The 5,824-nt window shown below is 50.1% G+C and overlaps 1 pseudogene; it reads left to right on the forward strand.

The window, feature by feature from the left end:
- Positions 1-665: 665 nt before the first annotated feature.
- On the forward strand, positions 666-4,794 carry LOC121837272 (annotated as a pseudogene).
- The last annotated feature ends 1,030 nt before the right edge of the window (positions 4,795-5,824 follow it).

Below are 5,824 nucleotides of genomic sequence, written 5' to 3' on the forward strand. Positions count from 1 at the left end.
TAAGTTTTAGTGCGCATTTATAAATTTGCCGGCGAAAAAGCGAATCCGACTGCTATAAATATGACCCGGTCAGTGCCGGCGCAGCGTGACTGTATTTGTTTCTTCCTCGCGGACCGAGAGAAAAAGGAATAATGGGAGATATAGGGACATATATATCCACAAGCGGTATAAGTTGCTAAGCTAAGGTGCTTTTATGTGCACGCTAGTTAGATCAGCCGCGACCTGCTGCGTCCGGCCGACCGTGCTGGAGCAGCCGGCGGACGGTACGCGAACAGCGACGGCACCGCATCGTTCTTCAAAGACGCGTGTTTCGTGGAGAAACACGCAACAGTCAGCAGCCGCAGATACCGTGTGTAGGTGTCTGACGTAAACTGCTGAGAGCAGAGCTTCGCGTTGGAGCTCGCAGTCGACGGTCTTCCAAAGTCTATCCGGCGAACGGCACCGACTCACACCTTGTGCCTGTTTCAAAAGGGCGTGTTATCGAACGTAACTAGTTTAATGCTTGACAAAAGGGCGAGCATGGCGGACGCAGATACCGTCCACGTTGTAACCTTTTGTCAAGCATTAAACTAGTTACGTTCGATAACACGCCTTTTTGAAACATGGTGTCAGAAGCGGCAATAGCCAACGCTTGAGCTACGACCGCCACGACCACGGAAGCAAGCATGGACAAGATCCCGCCGCCGCCGAAGTTTGAAAACGCCAGCAACGCTGCGGAACAATGGCGCACGTTCAAACAAGCCTTCACGCTGTACCTGAAAGCGACCGATGCCGCTGGAGCATCATCGGAAAGGCAAGTCGCACTTCTTCTCACGGTTGGAGGACCAAGCCTGCTAGACATTTACAATACTCTGGACTTCGGAGAGTGTACGGAAGCGAGACCGCACCCTGAATTTGACTTCGACCACGTTGTGAAGCTACTGGATGCGCACTTTCTGCCGTAGCAGAACGAAGTGTACTCGCGCTACGTCTTCCGCATGCGAGTACAACTCCCCGACGAGAGGTTCGACACTTTTCTCACCGACCTGAAACTGAAAACACGCGACTCCAATTACGGAACAGAAAAGGAGAAGATGATCCGTGACCAAATCGTCTGTGGAGTAAACGACGAGAAAGCACGTGCGGACATTCTGAAACTAGAAAAACCGACGCTCGAAAAAGTCGTCAAAGTATGCCTAGCGCACGAGTCGACGAAGCTTCAAATGAAGGTGTTCAGAGAAGGCACCACAATCGCCGAGGAAGTCCACGCAATGAAAGGTAGCAGCAATCGCCGCCGACAACCACGTGCCGACCGAGAGAAAGACAAACAGACTGTGTTCAAGCAACCAGTACAGAGCTGTAGATACTGCGGCAGGACTCACGAGCGCGCAAGACAAGCATGTCCAGCATGGAACCAAACCTGCAACAAGTGCAAGAAGCGGAACCATTTTGCAGCGGTATGCAAAAGCACCAAGACCGTCGCCAGTGTGGAGGAGCACGACGACGACTCAACAGAAGAGATACTCACGGTGCAGGACGGCAAAACCAGCTCGTTATTTGCAACCTTGACTGTCAATGAAAGAGAAGTCAAGTTCCAAGTGGACAGTGGAGCTGCGGTGAATGTTATCAATCACAAGAGTGTGACGCCCAGACAGATCGAGCCAACCTCGACAACCCTGCACATGTGGAATGGCACGAAAGTCATCCCATCTGGCAAGGCAAGGCTGAAGGTGACTACAGCCAACGGGCAGAAACACGTCGTTGACTTCATTGTGGTCCGTAACGACTTCACACCCCTCATAGGACGGAAGACAGCTGAACTGATCGGGCTAATCACGGATGACTACGACCTGGTTGCCAGCGTTGGTGAAATCAACTCAAGAGACCACATTACGAAGAGGTACCCCAATGTTTTTGGAACCTCTGTAGGCTCTCTGCCCGGGACCGTACACCTTGTGACCAAGCCAGCGGCATGTCCCAAAGCAGTGACAAGTTGCCGAGTTCCAGTGAACATCAAGCCTCAGCTCGAGACAACTATAAGACGATTGGAACAAGCAGGAATCGTCAAGAGTGTCACGGAACTGACACCTTGGGTCAGCCGAATGGTCATCGCTACAAAGAAAAATGGTGAAGTGAGAATCTGCATTGATCCTCAGGCTCTCAACGAAGCCTTAGAGCGGGAGAGGCACCCCTTACCGATCCTGGATGACATTTTGCCTGAAGTCGCAAAGGCAAAGATATTCTCGAACTTGGACCTACGAGACGGCTACTGGCAATGTATCCTGGACGAAGAGTCTAGCCTCCTCACCACCTTCCAGACACCAATGGGACGCCACCGATGGCTACGCCTCCCATTTGGACTCGCTGTCAGCAGCGAAATCTTTCAGAAGAGACTGCAGTCAGCTCTGGATGGACTGAGTGGTGTGCTGTGTGTGGCAGATGACATTCTAGTATATGGTATTGGCGAAACTGATGCAGAAGCTCGCAGTGACCATGACAAGAAGCTGGAAAACCTGCTGCAGAGATGTCAGAAGATTGGTGTGCGACTCAACCGAGACAAGACGGAGCTGCATCGCACAAGTACAACATTTGTGGGGCACCTGCTGACAAAAGACGGACTACGTGTTGACCCTGAAAAGGTCAGAGCCATTCAAGAAATGCCCCCACCAACTGACGTCCAAGGTGTGCAACGCTTTTGTGGAATGGTCAATTACCTTGCACGCTTTCTGCCAAAGCTCTCCCAGGTCACAAAACCGCTCAGAAAGCTGGTCATCAACAGTGAACCATGGGCATGGAGCGATGAACAAGACAACGCATTTCAAGAGACAAAGAACTTGGTAGCAAGAGCCCCAGTGTTGGCATATTACAACCCGCAGAAACCGCTGATGGTACAATGCGATGCCAGTGAACGTGGCTTAGGAGCTGCACTCCTTCAAGATGCACAGCCATTATCCTTTGCGAGCAGAGCTCTCACGCCTACTGAAGTCCGGTATGCGCAGACAGAGAAGGAGATGCTTGCCATAGTCTTTTCGTTGAACAAGTTTCACCAGTACACTTTCGGAAGACTGACGACTGTAATCACAGACCATAAGCCACTACAAGCCATCATGAAGAAGCAGCTGGACCAAGTTCCAAGAAGACTGCAAGGGATGATCCTACAGACTCAACGCTACAACACTGACCTGCAGTACCGACCAGGAAAGGAACTTCTACTGGCCGATACGATGTCACGAGCATTCTTGCCAGACGACCATTGCGAACAGCAGCTTGAAGACATCAACGTGGTGAACCACCTACCTGTGCGAAAGGATACTGCAGAGAAGATCCGCAACGCAACCCTGAGGGATGAAACCTTGCAAAAGCTGACAGCAGTGATCCTAACAGGATGGCCACAGGAAAGGCACAATGTTGCACCAGAAATCGGGATGTACTTCCCTTTCCGAGACGAACTTGTCGTGGAAGATGACATTGTTTACAAGGGACAACGACTGGTGATACCAAAAGCACTTCGTGGAGAAATGAAAGAAAAGCTACATTCATCACACATGGGTATCGAAAGCACTCTACGACGTGCACGTGACAGTATTTTCTGGCCGAGCATGAATGCTGAAATCAAGGACCACATATCAGCCTGTAATGTGTGTCAGAAACATGCACCAGCGCAACAACGAGAGACGCTGAAACCACACCCGAGACCAGACTTTCCGTGGGAACGTGTTGGATGCGACATACTGGAGCACAAGAACAAGCACTTCCTAGTCACAGTGGACTATTACAGCAACTTCTGGGAGGTCGACCAACTCAACTCGTTAACATCTGCCCATGTGATATGCAGACTGAAAGCACACTTCGCAAGACACGGCATCCCAAGTGTTCTGATCACAGACAACGGCTCACAGTTTGCTTGTGAAGCGTTCAACAAATTCTCAATCGATTGGAACTTCGAACATGTCACGTCCAGCCCACGATACCCAAGATCGAACGGTATGGCTGAGTCTGCCGTGAAGACTGTCAAAATGCTCTTAAAGAAAGCAGACGAAAGCAATGGCGATCCTCAGATGGCATTTCTCGACCATCGTAACACGCCGTTGCAACACATGCATGCAAGCCCTGCACAGCTCCTCATGGGTCGACCCACACGCACATGTGTACCAACGACAACCAAGCAGCTGCTGCCAAAAACTGTCAGTGCCAGAAACCGGTTGGAGCAGAAGAAACGAAGGATGGTTTCCTATCACGACAAACGGGCCAAAGACCTCCATCCTCTGAGCATGGGACAAGATGTGATGGTTCTCCCAACCAAAGAAGCATTATGGACAAAGGGAACCATTAAGGAGCAATGTGGTGACAGGTCATATAAGGTACAGGTCAGTGACGGCGTGCTACGCCGCAACAGAGTGCACATACGAGATGTACCCAGTTGCCAACAAGCTGAAGCAGATGTCCCTACTACTACTCAGGACGATCGTGGGCACCACAGAACACCCCAGGTCAAAAGTTCTCCTCAGCGCGAACCAGACACGACACCAGTACCAGAGACGTACGAGCCTGACCACCAATTCGCCCCAATCCGTACCCCTACGCGCCCAAAGAGAACAGTAGCTCTACCAAAGAAGTTTCAAGACTTTATTGTGGGGTAGTCCCTACTTAAACAAAGGAGGATGTTACAAGATGAGCCGACAGATGGCGCCACCACCCAAGGCATGCGGTGGCGTACGGGCTTTCCCCCTTCTACGCCAGGAGATGAAGAAACTGCCGAGCATGGCGGACGCAGATACCGTCCACGTTGTAACCTTTTGTAAAGCATTAAACTAGTTACGTTCGATAACACGCCTTTTTGAAACAGTGCCTCTTCCGGTCTCTTGGGAACTTGTGGAACCGCAGTTCCGGGTTGCGCACCGCATTGTCGGTGAAACGCACAGCACTACAAGTCATGCTCGACACTGTCCAACGCCAGTCCGGCGAGTCTCTCCGGCTCCACGACACGCGCGTGAGCAAGCAGCACCGCTTCGCTCTCTTCCGCCCTGTCGCGAAAGCAATGCTGGAGTTAAATGAACTGCCTGGACGCTAATAAAAATAGGAGAACACAGGATAACGTGGTAAGCACCTCTTGCCGTCAGCAGAATCGTAGAATGCCACGGGAAACGAAGCGTCCGCGGCGTCCGCACGAGAGTGGAGGACTAAACCTACGTCATTGCCCTGTGTTGCGTCACTAGCTCACCCGGTGCCAGCGTTGCTCACCCGCTTTCGGGCCGCTAACCGAGCCGGGAAAACACTTTTAATATTGGTTTTAATCGGTAATGCGGCGTCGGTTTGACGTGATATTTTGGGTATGACCGTATTTTGCCCCCCTAAAGCGATATCAGTCATTTCGATAGGGTCGACTTTTTGAGTGGAGCTGCCCTTTAAGGTTAGACTGGTTCGCCGAACCTTCGACTTTCACTAAAGTTCGAAGACGTTCGACTTATAGACAATGTTGTCCGGCTTCTACTCGAATATTTCGAATTTCGGGAAGCAAATAATGAAGAAAGGAATTTATTTTATATTTTATAAAATGGTTATGTTTACACCGTATAAAACCGAAAATATCCGCTTTTAATGTTTTCTTTAGTAATGCGAACCGGTGATGCCAATACACCTAACAAATGTTGCACTTTTCTTCCGCCACAAATAAATCAAGTCTTTTTTCTTTTTTTTTTTTCGCATGCGCAAAAAAGTCGAATTTTAGTCGAACTTTTGTCGAATATCACGTTAAAAGTTCGAGATAGTCAAACTTTGTCGAACTCGAACCTCGACAGGTTCGGAACATTCCTAGTTTAGACAATCATCAAAGGTAATCAAAGTT

Source organism: Ixodes scapularis, unplaced genomic scaffold (assembly GCF_016920785.2).
Source record: "Ixodes scapularis isolate PalLabHiFi unplaced genomic scaffold, ASM1692078v2 PGA_scaffold3__209_contigs__length_174095766, whole genome shotgun sequence".
Taxonomy (NCBI): Eukaryota; Metazoa; Arthropoda; class Arachnida; order Ixodida; family Ixodidae; genus Ixodes; species Ixodes scapularis.